Below are 17,083 nucleotides of genomic sequence, written 5' to 3'. Positions count from 1 at the left end.
TTATTTCTCATTGATAAGAAAAGTGTGTATATAGCACCAGGGCATGTTTGATATGTATAGACATGCTATGGGACTCCATGGAGATGGGAACATGTATTGTTTCGGAGTTACTACACAAATGCATATGTAGAATGCTATGCATTATGAAATAACCTATGACAAGTAGTTTTGGTACATTGAGAAAATATCTCTTTCAACAAATAATATCATCCAAAACTTACTATTGAAGCAACCTATATACAACAATAGTAGGATTCCTCTAATCTTTCATCCTTTGGGCCGAGTTCAACTTGATGCAAAGTAATAATACATTGTCTTGATTTACAATAATTATAGATAATTTCCTAAATGCGATAATCATCAATAATAGGGAATACAAATGAGATTAATAATACAACATACATTTTGAATGCCACCATATTAGAAATAGACAAAGAAATATTAAATTCCCTTCCTAAAACGACATATAACACCTAAAATGAGGCAAAAGTAATCTTGTTGTGTCCTCATAGTAGAAAATTCTCATTGTTGAAAATAAATATTTCTTCACAAAGGTTTATAATCTTTCATTGGTAAAATAAGTGGTAAATTACATCTCAGCCAACTTTCATCATCTCTATATTTCAATTAGTATTTTAATTGTGTTTTACCAATTTAACACAAACATATTAGAAGTAATGCTTCCACGTGTTGTCATGAGTTTTCATTGAGAGTTCTCAAGCATTAATCTAGAAGTTGTTGTTTCCTATATTTGACTTGTAGTTATGATTTAGATGTGTGAAAGTTAGAAATTTACGTCCTATATATGTGTAACTGTTGTGATCAATAAAGATATCATAATGTGCTTTTGTGTTCTGTACACAATCTCTCAACTCTCTCTATTTTTCTAACATGGTGTCAGAGCTGGTAATGGATTGACTCCTTTAAGGGAGGGCTAGGAATTTATGTGAGGGATCATGAGTATTATTGGTTTTGTACATTTTAGTATAGATGTGCGAGAGTTTATTTTTAATGTGTGAAGTTGTTTGTGATCCTATGCTTGTAGTTTTTCTTGTTGTTTGCAACTTCTTCAATCATTGTTGGATCCTTCTGTCATGTTTCTATCTATAAATTTTTGTTTGGTCTTATCTTCTTGGACCTACAAACAAGTTAAATTCATGCATGGATGGTTTTATCAAAATTTTTTGCACTATCATATTATAAATTTACAAAAGCGTGCCCACAAAATGTACATATTGCTACACGGATTTGGATTTGAGATCTAGATCTATGATTTGGTGTGGATAAGCTTCAAATGGCCACTGATATATGTAAAAAGTGTTAAAATTGGAGGCAGATCTCAATTTTTTCGCTTCTGCAGGGAAGAGATCTTTGTGTCACATGTTTTTGTTGCAATCTTGTTCCGATCTCAAATTTCGGAATTTTCATTTTAAACATATTAAGTCTAGTCAACTAAACATGTCAGAGTAAGTTTGTTGGAATTGACCACTCTAACAAATACTTTGTGAAGATGAGAAAATTCCAAGATAAATATTAAATCAAATGTACAACTTTTGACTTATGCTAAGGAGGGACGTGGTCACTTGTCTATGCCTGGATTTGATAGTTTGATGATTATTGAGTTTGTAGTTGTGAGATGTGTTTGTGAAATAGTTTATATTTCTTTCAATTCTGGTTATAAAAAGGGTTGGTGGATCTTAAACTGGAAACCCGGTGTCTGAAACATCAATTCTTGTGTTAGTAAGGTTAATTCATTTGATCAAATTTTGAGCACATTCACTATTCAGACCTCGATCATAGCAATTGATGGATAGACAAAAGAGAAATATCTAAGAGATGGCAGTTGGTTCATTGTATGATTCATAACTTGACAACTCTTATAGCGAAAGCCCCAACGAGTCGAGGTGTCAATATTGTTGATCTTGCGAAGTTCATCAAGACGGTCAAAGGCAGTTACGTTTTAAAAGGAGGTCAAGTGATAGCCCTAACATGTTGTGGTGAAAGAATAATGTTTGTGAGATTCTAGAGTGGATGTGAGTGTTGATGAAGACTAGTTAGACATAGATTATCCTTGATGTTGTAATATGCGATTTCTATGTTTTCTATGTCAGCATTAAAGGAGGGTATTGGAAGTAATGCTTCCATGTGTTGTCATGAGTTGTCATTGAGAGTTCCCAAGTGTCAATCTAGAAGTTGTTCTTTCCTAAGTATGAGATGTAGTTATGATCTAGTTGTGTGGAAGTCAGAAATTTATTTCATATATATGTGTAACTATTGTGATCAATAATGATGTCACATTGTGTTTTTGTGTTGTGTACACAATCTCTCATCTCTCTATTTTTCTAATAAAACACACCGAACAACCTAAATATAATATAACAATTATTATTTCAAACTAAAGTACAAATTTTCTAATTCAACAATTCCAATTTAAGAATCCTATCGGCCTCTCTTTACACATTTTGAAACCATTGCTAGTTAAAATGTGTTAAAAGACAAAATATAAATTAATAATAATTAAATTTAATTGGGAAACTGAAAAAGAAAAATTTTCATAAATATGATCTATAATTTAGAAGCATTTGAAAAAAATGAAAACTTAAGAATACAAGCCTATGTCATGATCGTTTTGTGAAAAGCTAGGGGTAGAAGAGTTACACTGCAGGATTATACGAGGGATGATTTTGTCAGCCAACTGGGATTTTTTCGTGGCATGGACATTAGAAACTGCTAGTGGCATGTAGGGAAATCCCCTCCTAGAATCCATGGAGAAGGAGAAAGGAGCATGTTGATTTTATTAGTTAAGTGGAGAAAGTGGAATTATATTTAGGAAAGGAGGGACCATAGACATTTGAGAGAAGACAACTGTTTGTCGAGCCAATGAGTTGTAATTGGACAGTTAGAATTCAACGAGGAAAATGATTGATTAAAGAAACTTCTTGTGAAGTTTAATATGATGGATAGGCCTCTAGATTGACCTTGAGCATAAAGGGATACTAATTAGTAGCTACAACCCCATTTTTTTGTCATGTTGTTGATAACTTCGCTAGGATATTTAGTTTCTTGAATCATCATAAAGGTTGGATGTTTTGAGAACAAATTTTATTTAATAATCCTTTGTTTGTCTTTACAATTAAGGCCTTTGATATTCCAGGAGATGATATTCATGGGGGAGGGAGGAGATGATATGAGCTAGTGCTGTGAAATCAAATTTGGATCGTTGTCTTTTCGGGCTTTGGTGATGCTTGAGAGTTTTAAGGTGTCCATATCTATTTCCTTGTTCATCCTATTATGGAGGTAGGATTTCCTTTTGGCTTTTACTTTTTTAGGGAATTATGGATTGGGGGTTTATAGGGTTGAGCTTAAGGATCAAATCTAGGATTAGAGGGGGCAAAAGAATCTTACATATTGACTTCTAAGAGAGGGGAGATGGCAGTGCGGTCAAACATATTAAGAGAGGGGAGGGGATCAAAACTATTCCTTGTGGGTGGGTATTTTCTAGAGACATGACACAGTGATTTTGGGGCCAGAACAATGGTTCCGAAGCTTGAAAAATCCATCTGAATTAGTGGCTTGGGATGATTCCACAATAGGATTGGATACCAGTAGAGGAAAATTCCTATAAAGGTGGCCATACTCTTGGAATCTTCCCTAGCGAAATGAGATATGCTTGTAGTCTAGGGTTTGCTTCTAGAGCTCATCTTGATAATGAATGTCAATTGATTCTAGGAGATGTTCTGAAATGTTCATGTATAAATAAATGAAAGCAAAGGAAATACTCCTGGCCTATTTGGTGGCTTATGAGGCTTTGAAAAAGTGTTTGAGGACTATACCAGTACAGGCAATGTCTCTTCATCCTATAATTCTCGTGGCAAGAGTAAATTAAGATCCAAACTAGGGTTGTTGTGAAATATTCTTTGTTTGGGAGAAATCTTTTGGTCTAGAACCTGAGATATATGCCTGCAAAGTTGAATAATTATGGGAAATTTTCAAAAACTCACATGTGGTATTCTATTCTAGTGAAAATGATCATGAAAAATCATTTGGCGTCTAGTTTTAGCTTGATTTTTCCCTTGGGGTTCCATTTATGTTGGATCGATAGGAGAGAGATTTTTCCGAGGGACAAATTTCTAGGAAATTTCCAATTAATGCATGATCTTGCGTGCATTGTATGTAGGCTTTAATTCAGCTAGATTGAACCTCAAATTTAGGATCTATTGTTGTTTTTAAAAGGAAGCTCCCAGTTTTTTGATTCGCAACATTTTACTCCCACTATTGCTCCTTGTTATGTTTGGAGCATTGCTTACCTTCCAATGGTTTGCATAAGTTTTAATGTGGCAGTGGAAACAAAGAGTCGAGAAGGAAATTACAAGGATGTTGAGAAAGAAAAAAATTATGTTAATAATTATAGCAAAGAAAGTATGAACTTGGGGAAACGATTTGTATAATATTGCTTCACTAAATGCACATGGATTAGAACCCACCAACCCAAAAAAAAGCAAGAGAAAAATAAACCTATAAATGAAATTTGTTCATTTTTAGAAGTTACATTTGGTTTTGCAATGGTGTCCATGTTGTTATCGGGAAATCTAGTGTCTATGCAGAGCTGCTAGTCCCACTAAGACTGGTAGCTATCTTAGAAACAAACAAACTAAAACTACTTTCATTTTCCTTTATGAGAAGTAGATAAGAGGGGAACAAAGGAGACCAACCTCTGTCTTGCGCTTGGTTCCTTGCTTGATTCCTCTCCCTTCTGATAGATCTTTGCCACTCGCTTCCTCATCTACCCAGCTTCAAAGAGCACCTGTGGAATCAAAGCAGCATAACACTATCCAAGAATAGAGATCTACTATCATAAACAATATAGGACCAGATATATATTGACCACACAAATGCATATATCATCAATCATACAAGAATGTGGAGGAAAACTTGAATAGCTTTATTAATATCAAGAATAGCAAAGAGGATTACAACCAATTGTTCTGACCCAGCGTCATCCTCTCAGCAAGAATGCCCTTCTTCACCTCATGAAAAGCTTAGGTCACCCAACACTATGATGTTACACCAAGAAACCAGCAACACTTCCTTACAAGATACAAAATTCCAGCCTCTGGATTTCTGGGATGAGGGATCCATATATAGATGATTGCAGGGAGGTGAGTCAGCTTCTGAGATTTGATTAGTGTCCTCTCTCTGATAGTTCTTGATTCCACTTGGAGATTTATGATCTCTTACTCATCCCTAGGCAAATGCAAAGAGGCAAGTGTCACAGGAGAAGTTTCTGGAAGATTCCATGATCCTCCACCTCGCAAATTGACTCTGCCATTTGTCCACTCTCGCCCAACACACCCCATAGAAGGGCTTTTCAGTATGCATCGCACCTCCCGTGTGCATTTAGGTGGGATGCAACGCACTTTGACCATGGAGCAGGTGAGATGGTCCAATTTTGACCAGTTTTGAGCAGTTTTTCATGGAGAACTTCTGGGAGATGATGTAATCAGTTGACCTTGTTCTTTTAGGGGTTGGAACAAAAATTTTAGGGACTTAGGAGCCCTTGTTTTATGGACATATATGATTGGGGTTGTAGTGCCCAAATATGTATATAACAGTTGCCCCCTAAAGCATGAGGTCATTAATCTTTTGATGTCGGGTGAAATGCTTTATCATGAGGATCCAAAGTTTTTTCGAGTTGGAAGGCGACCTGTAATAAGATACAATACAATACATTATCTTCATAATATTTTCATGATCTAGCCGAGGCGGGCATTTCCATGCTCAACTTTATAAATTCACTTACATGTACATAAGACAGACAATTGTCTGAGTGCAGACTGATGATTCTGGTAGAGCCATCATCCCTTTGATTGGATGATTATCTGTGTAGCAATGATGTACATTTGATGTCTTGATTTTCCTAAATATATATCAAAGCCCGGATGGATGAAACTAGATCCGGGGTCTCCAATCTCATTCAATCTTCACTCAAAGTACAAGTCGATCCATGTGAAAGATGTTCTGGAGTCGAACACGGAAAGACATCGCCTGATTACCAACCAATGATGTAAGCTGTGTTGACAGGCGCGAGAGGAATCACTGATAATGATGATGACCCTCAAGGTACTACAACACAATTCATGTGGTGTGAATAAGGGACTTGGCGTCGAACACCACGCAAAATCTTTCGGTCGAAGGTCATTGATGTAAACCTATCGCCAGAAGTGAGAAACTTGCCATTGAGGCATGCAAGCTTCAAAGTACTAAAAGGGTTGTTCCTAGATCGACTTCCTGGATAATGAGCTGATGTCGACAAGAAGTGATCCGTCATAATGGGGCCTTAATGAATCCCACATCTATGACATAGAACGGAGCAAATGATTTTAATGGAGGTGAAAACGATCTGATGACGTAAGGTTCAGGGTGGCAGTCATGAAAGAATGGAGCGTGAATGTATTGCAGTGGATGAGACACAGGTGAATTCTCTGAGCGACTTCTCTTGAACATATCAGCAACACTGACATGATGGATTGGTAGCGTTAACACCAAATGTGGATGGTGTGATGGACCAATGGTGATATGACTAGTGAATGAAACAACCCAACCCGACTCGGATGCGGAGTGAAAGTGTCATGTTCAAGAGCAACTTGCTACCAATAAAGTTTCTTCAAGTTTTCTTCCCAATTTTTCCCCAGTCATTGCTGGCCAGTACCTCTTTATTTTTGTCAAGCTTATGGAGGATAACATATGCTTGTTCTATAATTTTCCCTTCGGGCAAACCCATCGTTATGTTTTAATGAGCCTAGCGATAGTGAAACTCGTTCTTTTTGGTATGGACAAGTCTGTCGCTATTCAGTTTTAACGAGTTTAACGACAAAGATAACTCAGTCCTTTTCAATTTCAGAGAGTCTGAAAGGGACGTAAAGAAAACTCCAACAATCCTGGAGAAGCCAATTACTCAGCAATCTTTTCATATTTTACGAGTCAGATGAAAAGAGCTTAAAGGAGACTTGTTTTTTGAGTAGCGAGTGATAAATTCAGGTAGCGGCTAATTCCAGGTAAGGTTTGGAATTTTCCAATCATGACAGTGTCACAAGGATGGCTAACAGGATCACTCTTCACAGCTGTTCCTCAAAAAGGGTAAACAATCAAGTGGAGGTGAATGATTGGCCAAAATAGTGTGGAGGTGATGATGAGAACACGACCAAGGCTTCAAAGGCTGATGATGATGCATTCACGATGGTTATTTACCAGAAATTGGTTCATTTTTTAATGAATGAGATTAAACTCTGGGGGAAACATTTGCTCTCTGCTTACGTTTATTTTTTAGCGAGCTTGAACTCCACATAAAAACTGCTCGATCCAGCCATATAATAAGGATGTCTCATCTAAGATGGCATTTTTTCAAAGCTTTGCCCCGCATCCTTTCTTTATGCAAGTTTAGAAAACGACCAATCCTACGAGTTTAAAAGGGTTAGAGGACCTACAAATTTAAAAAATAAATGGTCGCTCTTCGCTTGCATGCCAAAAGGTTTGCATGCCCTCAGGTATAGTGAAGTAGAGTTTCCCAGGTTACCCCTCAATTTGCAGACAAAACATTTGTTTTATCGAGAAAGGCCTACCTTTTACAGGTTACCCCTCAATTTGCAGACAAAACATTTGTTCTATTGGGAAAGGCCTACCTTCTGACAGAGGTATCTTATTCCGGTCTAATCTCATAAACCAGTCATATATCCTCCGCGGAAACCTACCCTATACCCAAGGTTTTCCTGCCGAAACAGACTAGGGTGCATGCCCCCTGGGTTTCAGTCATGTCCTCTCGAATCACTCGCGCTCATCAGGTGGACGGACTAGGGATTGATGAGACATTCCTTGTGTGAAAATACCATTCAGGGATGGTATTTGACTATTTGCTATGTGTGAGCCGGGGAATGAAAGCTGGTCTACGAGCTTTACCACTCTTCCTTCATGCAGAAAACACATTACTTTAAAGAGCGAGGAGACAATGGCTCCCATGCAATAAATATAGTCGCGTCCAAGGAGTAGATTATAATCTAGGGGTCCTTGGACTACCATTACGTTCATGTGAACGGTTTTCCTTCTCAATGTTAATGGCATATTGGGAAGGATCCCTAACGGTCGACTGGTTCCTTTGTCAAAGCCTGTTAGATTTCTCATTTCAGGCAAAAGCGATGGCGAACCAAGCACTTTCCAAGTAGTTGAGGAAAGGATACTCATAGAAGCCCCTTCATCTATGATGGTATCAGCCATGACCATTCTGTATATTTGAGCAATGACTCAAAATGGTACACTAGTCGGTAAATGGGGTCTGCCTAGTAGATTCCAATCGAAGGAAACAACTAGGTTGCTTGGAGGTGGGACAGAATAGATGGCTGTATATGACTCTGACGAACTTCCTTCCTGTGGTAAAGGAACGGGTAGATTGCCCCCATGTTCATTGGAGTCTGTGTTTACGAAGAGAATTTGAACAGTGTTGTTCTTGTTCTCTTCGGTGACTGTATCATTTGAAGATGGACCTTCTGAAGGCAAGACCGGGTCAACTGCCACCTCAACCTTTTGAATTTCATCTGGTGTGGATTCATATGGTTTATCTTTAATGATAGACGCTTCGACCGACCACAATGGCGTGTCAGACGGATTTTCAACTAGTGTTGGACTTGGCAACAGTTTCTTATATCCAGGAGGAAGCCATAATGGTGAAACCGGACGGTCGTCCAAAACTCTTTTAGCCTCTTCTAGGAAGGGACAATGGTGGATAGCGTGATCGCCTTCAGACTGTTTACAAGGGAATTTACTTTTCCTTTTCTATCCTGACGTTTTGCTTTCACTAGTTGACGGTGTACTTTCAACATGATCATTAGAGGTTGTCGACACCGGATTGTGCAAACGAGGAGACCAGTCCCTTAAGATCCAAGGGATGCAGGGAAAATCTTGATGATAGTGATCGCCTTTGCAAATGACACATGGAGATTTAGGGTTTGACAGTGCGGTGTGTCGATTTTCACTAGATGATGCCTGGTTGCCTCCTGTCATCTTTGGCTCCTTCTTCTTCTTCTCTTTCTTCTTCTTCTCCTTCTTCTTCTTAGTTACTTGACTTTTGGCTTTACCGGCTTCATCAAGCGAAGAGGAAGGAGGAGAGGGAGAATCGGACGAAGCAGAAGGTTAGGGGGTAGCTTTGGTATCGTCTAGTTGCTTACTTGATTGTTCAGGAATCAAGGTGCTCTGAATGACAGAGGTCGAGAAGAGCCATATGGGTAGGCCGATTGTCAATCTTGGAAGCGACAATGTGGCCATATGAGGTGCACCAGCATCTCCCCAAGAGGAGAAAGGACTAGGATTTCCCCCAAGGGGAACTCCTTGGTTGGTGGACTCCATATTTCTCAACCTAAGACCAACGTAGGAAAGGTGGTGTTATTCCGATTAGAATAAATTTTAGACGCTATGACACAACTTGTTTTTTCAATTTTTAGGAGTCAAGAAAAAACAAAAGATGACTCTAGTCGCCTTTGATTTTTAATGAGCTTGAAGTGACAAGTGCTAAGATGGACCTTTTCCTTTAAGGAGTCTGAAAAGGAACAAAAGAGACTACTCTATAAATCTAGATAGAGGGATTACCAAACCAATCGCAAAACTCCAGAATACTTTTTACGGTACGGCAGTCAATCTTCCCAAATGCTGTGTTCAGTGCATTGCGATCGATATGGCGGCAGAGATGGCTTCCTATGGATAAAGGATATAGCCTATTGTGGTCTCCCAATATATACTCGACGGTATGTGGGAGCACAAGTCCGTACCGGCACTTATCGTCTCAAAGTGGAGGAATCACCCAACCAGCAATGAAAACAAGAGTTACCAGGCTTTACGACGCCGGAATACGTCTCCAGCCTAGACTTCTAAATGTTGTGCATTAGGTTCCAAAGCATTTTTAGATTCATTAAATTTATTTTACAGTTGATCTTTCTTAAGAAATTTGCCTTTCAGGTTCATCGCATGATGTAGATATATAATTCCTAAAATGCAGTCTAAGATGATAAACAATCGTTTAATCTTCTTTTTGCAATGAAAATCCTAGCTACTAAAGAAAGAGAGATGATATTCTTTCAACATAGAGCAGAGAGCACACACTATATGCATTGTCCTAAATCAAACCAACAAACAGTCTAAATGCAAATGCACATGCATGCATTTTTTTAGCCTTCTTAATGTGTGAATGATAAAAAGAAAGCTAAGCGCAAATCTGAATTATTTTTCAAAGTGACATTACTAACAAGCTTCTTTTCAAGACAAAATGAGGACAATGGCGACACTTTGTGATTTGGAATTGAAAACTTGCTTTCGACACTTGAAAAACTACTAATTCAAATCAAATACAAGAGTAACAGTGTAATTGACTATCAAGAACAATCAGATTCTCTTTTATGACTGAAAACGACACTTGTGACACTTCCAAATCAAGAAATGACAGTTCAATTATGCTACTTCTTTGTAAAAGAGAACTAAAAATGGCTCACAATACATAAAAACATTTACATTTGTTTGCACAATGGAGGCGGAATAATGGCAAGGAAGGGGGTTTCCAACAGAGGTATACTGACTATAGATAGCAAAGCTCCTAAATAGAGCTGAAAAGAGTGAAGAAAAACCAAAGTCTGGAGGCAAAATTAGCTTTCTCTAATCAACGCACCTATTACACAGGAATTCCAGTATGCATCCCACCTACAGCACACGGGAAGTGCGATGCATACTGATATCTTTGAAGAGAGGGTGCGATGGTATAGTGCGAGACTTTTGATCCAGTTTTTTATCACAGTTTGCAGCACAGTTCAGGGATTTAGGCCGAGCAAGTGATAATCAGTAAATAAATCACAGGGGTAGATTTAAGGAGGTTACTAGAGCCACCACAAGGGAAACTAGAGAGTTTGTAAATCGATTGTTCAGTTCATAAACAAAACCCGAACATAGACTGAAGCAGCATTAATCTACTTTGCACTTGCATAGCAAATGCAGTTCGAAGGCTAGTTGGCTTGACTTCAGGCTCCGTCTATAAGTTTATAAAGAAAATAAATATAGACAAACAAACAATCTATTCGTTCCTCAGTGGAGTCGCCATTTTGTTATCGGAAAATATAGTGTTTATGTAGAGCTGCTAGTCCCACTAAGAATGTTAGCTATCTTAGAAACAAACAAACTAAAACTACTTTCGTTTTCCTTTATGAGAAATAGATAAGAGGGGAACAAAGGAGACCAACCTCTATCTTGCGCTTGGTTCCTTGCTTGATTCCTCTCCCTTCTGATAGATCTTTGCCACTCGCTTCCTCGTCTACCCAGCTTCAAAGAACACCTGTGGAATCAAAGCAGCATAACACTATCCAAGAACAGAGATCTACTATCATAAACAATATAGGACCAGATATATATTAACCACACAAATGCATATATCATAAATCATACAAGAATGTGGAGGAAAACTTGAATAACTTTATTAATATCAAGAATAGCAAAGAGGATTACAACCAATTGTTCTGACCCAGCGTCATCCTCTCAGCAAGAAAGCCCTTCTTCACCTCATGAAAAGCTTAGATCACCCAACACTATGATGTTACACCAAGAAACCAGCAGCACTTCCTTACAGGATACAAAATTCCAGCCTCTGGATCTCTGGGATGAGGGATCCATATATAGATGATTGCAGGGAGGTGAGTCAGCTTCTGAGATTTGATTAGTGTCCTCTCTCTGATAGTTCTTGATTCCACTTGGATATTTATGATTTCTTACTCATCCCTGGGCGAATGCAGAGAGGCAAGTGTTACAGGAGAAGTTTCTAGAAGATTCCATGATCCTCCACCTCGCAAATTAACTCTGTCATTTGTCCACTCTCGCCCATCGCACCCCATAGAAGGGATTTGCTGTATGCATTGCACCTCCCGTGTGCATTTAGGTGGGATGCAACGCACTTTGACCATGGAGCAGGTGAGATGGTCTAGTTTTGACCAGTTCTGAGTAGTTTTTCATGGAGAACTTCTGGGAGATGATGTAATCAGTTGACCTTGTTCTTTTAGGGGTTGGAACAACACTTTTAGGGACTTAGGAGCCCTTGGTTTATGGACATATATGATTGGGGTTGTAATGCCCAAAAATGTATAGAACATATGTGAGTTCAATATCTTCTTCATAAAACTAAGAATGAGAATTTTGCCGAAAAATATTAAAAAAATGTATAACTTTTTTTTTGTTATGTTTATTGAAAAATGGTTCTTCAAAGATTAATAGATGCTTAGAGTCAGAGTTTGTTCCTCAATCAATATGCCTTGTCTTTTTATAGCTCCCACATCAATTTCATAATAAAATTAATTAAATAATATTAAATTTATTGTTTAAAATTCATATATATTACCATTTATGTATTTGTATTTATAAAAATCAATAAATTTTTTTAGAGACCTTTTCCATAGTATTAATCTGTCATGTCAATCTACAACTACCACATCAGTTGCATAACAAAATAAATTAAACAAGGGTTACATAGTAGCTAGTACCCACTGATTAGCTAAAGTATAGCTTAATTAAACTAAAAAATAATAAAGACAAAGATTTCATCACAAAAATAAAACAACTAATAAAATATTGTATTGTTAAATACCATCATAAAAAATTAAGAGATATGACTAACTAATATTGTTTATATTAAAATATATATACTTTAATATATATGTTTATTTTATGTGTGTGTTTTATTTTTTATTAATATATATAATTTTTAATATCATCTTCAATTAAAAATACGGAGAAAAATACTATATTTTATTAAAATGGAAACAATAAAAAAACAAAACAAAATAAAAAATTATTAATTAACAGAAATGTAAGTTATTAAACTATTCATAATAACACGTCAACCAATCACATTACAAATAAATAAATTTAAAAAATAATAAAAATTTGAATTTTCAACCTTAAATTATGAATAAGGAACATAATTTTTTGATTAAAAACAAATTAATATGAAGTGAAAACAAACTAATATGCACCGCAAACAAAAGTGAATGTTTTTTTTTGTAAGCTAATGTATGATTCGTTAATATATTAATTGCAAAACTATGTACAGTGAGATACAGAGACTCCTGCCCCGAAGGGAAACCAGGGAGAAAAACACCAAGAAACATCCATGTCCAGCCCTGCCCCGAGGGGAAACCAGGGAGAAAACTGCAAAGATAAGTTCAGAGATGTCCACGCCTGCCCCGAAGGGAAACCAGGCAAACTTCAAAGATAAGTTTGTTAACTACGTGTCTAGGAAAGAAGAAAAGTACTACATTTCCGCCATAGCAAAACGATGCTAAGAAAAACTACAGTAAGATTGCAAAAAATAAGAACAAGACTACTGTTTCTTATCTTCCTGAAGAAGGTCCGGGTCCAGCTTGACAATGCCTGCACCGCGAATGAGCCGAGTCAGCTTGTCCAACTTCCTATCCTGCATCATAAGAGTAAACTCAAGGTTCTTCAGTTCTTTTTGCATATGGCCTTGGGCAATGTCCACCATCTCTGCTGCTACCTGTTCCATGGACTTGGCAAGCAGACGCGTAAGACCCCAGTAAACATGAAGGGACTGCTTATACAGCGACATTCTCCCCCTGGTATGGCCAGGGTCAGGGAGATAGAGCTCCCAATCCTCCATCTCCGGATCGGATTGCTCCTGCAGGGCCTCGTCCTCAAGATGGTCGACAATTCGGCGAATTTTTGGATGAGTATCATGCAGATAGGCACGCTCTGCTTCCGCTAGTCTTCGCTGGATATCCCTCTTTCCCCTTCCCCGTCCTGGAATCCCTGCATTATCTCCTTCCTCCCGGCCAGGACCACGACCCCTTCCTCGGCCCCGTCCTCGTCCCTTGCGACCGCGGCCGCGCCCTCGCCCACCACGGGATACTGCGGCAGCAACATCCGGAGGGCCACTATCTTCATCTTCCTCATCTTCCTCCGCTCCAACCTCAACCTCAGTCCGCCGCAACCACTTCCCAACCTTGCCACCCGTAGGCATCCTGCGCGGTGCACCTCCAGACCTCTCCCCTGCGGGGTCACCGACATCTGCAGAGTCCTCAGAGAGGTCGATAGGGGTATAACGCAGACCTTCGTCCTCAGCAGACATCCCCTGAGGCGGTCCCTGACTGCGTGTTCGGCGACCCTCAGAGGGAAGTGCAGCCATACCAGCCATACTTGCAGAGAAAGAAATTTCGAGAATCCACAGAAACGATAGGCGAGACAGAAGACCAAGATGCCTAAGATAAGCGCTGCGGAAGAAGCCAATTGCATGGATAGGAATACCTGTCCACCACCCTCGATACTCTTGGTAAGTACTATCGTTTGCACACGTCGCAGGAGGAGAGCTGGGATATGATGTGCAGGCTGTCCTGCCCATGCCACCAGACACCCACCACTGTACCCAAACTGCCGTCAATCTGGAGGAGGGTAGTTGCGCGCATGCCATCAATAAATGAAGGCATATGTGTTGCAGAGTCGTGCCACTCATGATCTTGGTAATGGAAATGTTATGCTGTCATGTCGCCCCCCATGGCCTCATCATTATCCTAGCGGAGGATGGCGGCCAACTCACTCCAGCGTTGGTCGTGATGGAAGGAACCCCAACTACCATCAAGCACCCTACGTGAATCAGCAGTAGCCCAGTTGGCCAAGTAGTCAGCCGCCCGATTGCCACGGCGCAACACATGAGCTAGTGTTATGTAATCAATTCGTCGAAGTTGCTCCGCAATATCTTGTATAATAGCAGCAACCCGCCAGCTCTTGGCAACCTGATCCCACGGCTTTCCGCACTGTAGTTTCTTTAGCATCTTAATACCATCTTAATACCATCTTTATAATAATATTAAATTTAGTTCAGAAAAAATCACATTTGTCACTAATTTATGAATTAAAATGTCATCTACTTTATATTTTAGCAATAAAAATTTACGTGAAATTTCGGTTCTCATGAACAGACTGACAAAATGAAAGTGAACTTACTGTCAACTTTCAGTACCAGACTTTTCCATATTTTGTCGCCGCGGCATTTTGCTTGCGTGTTCTTGTGGAGGAACGCTTGATTCGGTTATCGTGTGTCAGCTTGTGTTATCCTCTGCAGTTTTCCATGGCCATTTGTTTTATATAAAGCATTTTCAGCTGTATTATCTAGATGCGGTCTATTTTCGGTACAATACCCATTTCAGGGTTTCTTCCTCCCGAAGGCAACCAAATCAATCACGGTTCTCATTCCCGAAACTTACTCAGAGGCGGATGAATTAATGAAACTTACTCAGAGGCGGATGAATTGTTTGGAGGGTTAAAAGTGATTAGAATTTGTCAAAAAAAAATAACGAAATTTAATGAAATTTTATAAAGACAATGTTTAAATTAAATTTTTTAGAGAGTAGAAATAGAATTTAACGACTTTATTTGGATTTAAAAAAATCTTTACTAAATTTTTTAAATTTCCAGAACTTTCACAGCAAAAATGCATAATGGTTAAACTACGGCCATAAGATTTGCTCTCACATGACCAGGGAAAGTTGCAACATTAGATGCGTCATTTCGATCCATACATTAGTTGGCAGCCTGCTCTCATTTCTGTGATTCCCGAATTTAGTGCTGGTCGTTTTAGTGGCAACTAACTGCGGCAGTTAAGCCATGTGCTGACTGCTTTATGCTATATTTCACCGGACACCATGCCAAAAGTGGAATGCTTTTGTCTTCAATGTGTGGATCCCAGACTCCATTTTGTCGCAAAGCAACCCTCTGGCGTGTGGGCACTGGAAAGGTTTCAATCACATGATTTCCTCAGTCACACCGACTACCTAATATTTTATCCACTTCCCTTGCAATTTGCAAATTATTGCAAATTGGTGGTTAGCCGGTCGGTCACCCATGAAGGTAACGTGCAGAAATTTGCAGGTCAATTACTAGATGGTCCAAAATGCCCTTTCATGTTCCATTCGTTTTTACTTTACTTTTAATATATTACTTTGAATTTGTAAACCAAAGTTCTTTATAAAAAAATCGAATTACGACTTCAAAAAATATAGATATATTTCATTCATTTCAAAGATGGTGTCCCCTTAGAAAGACATGGTCGCTGATATATAGTGAATTCTTACTTATGCGCTTACGCCATTGCATTCTTAGACACAAAATTCTCAATCGTTTATCCAACTTGGACTTTAGCTTCAATGCTTACAATCTTATTTTATATGACTTACTTAATAGCAAATTCTCAATAAACTTATTTTAATAGGAATTATTACACAATCTCCTATGGCAAACATAATATAAGTTAGTTTAATAAACAAACTACAAGTTCCATATCGCGCAGGATTTGTGGACATATGTTATCTAAATATAGACAAACCGGACAAGGCATGTAGTCGTAGTTTTATGTTTTTATTTATTTACCAATAACTCATATATACTAACTATTTAAACTTCTTTATTTCGTTGTATTATATAATTTTTTGACACACTATTGGGCATGTTAGATGTGTAGAGGGATATCACAGTGGCGAAATGAATGTGAAGGACAAGTTACAAGAGAACTAAGTCAATTATGACTTACGATGTCAGAGTGGGGAAGGGATTGGGTCAATCCATTAGGATATTCATGTTAATCATTTAATGGGGAGGGAAATAAAATTGGTGAAACCTTACAATTCAGATAGAACAACATAAGTTTACTCACATAGAATATAAATTTTCTCAATGATTTAATATTTTATTGTATTGCCTAAAAATTGGAAGGAAAAATGTTTATATTGAGATATTTTTTATATTTAATTTTAATTAAATGGTAAAAATTATTATTATAATATTATTTATATTTGTAATGAATTAATTGTATTTCAAATCCCAAATTCAATTAAAAAAATTTATATGTGCTAAAGATCTTTAAAAGTATTTAATTTGGATTAAAAAAACAGGTTATGGTGTAGATTTTTTTAGTCTAATACTAAAAATATTTAATTTTTTCTTTTTTTTTAGGTTACTGCCTATGTTTTTTGGTTTATTATTAAATAATAATGAAAAGTTA

The sequence above is a fragment of the Pinus tabuliformis genome, chromosome 4_2 (assembly GCF_031772625.1).
Source record: "Pinus tabuliformis cultivar Carrire ecotype Pingquan chromosome 4_2, CPIR1, whole genome shotgun sequence".
Taxonomy (NCBI): Eukaryota; Viridiplantae; Streptophyta; class Pinopsida; order Pinales; family Pinaceae; genus Pinus; species Pinus tabuliformis.
Note: the sequence above shows the minus strand (reverse complement) of the source record.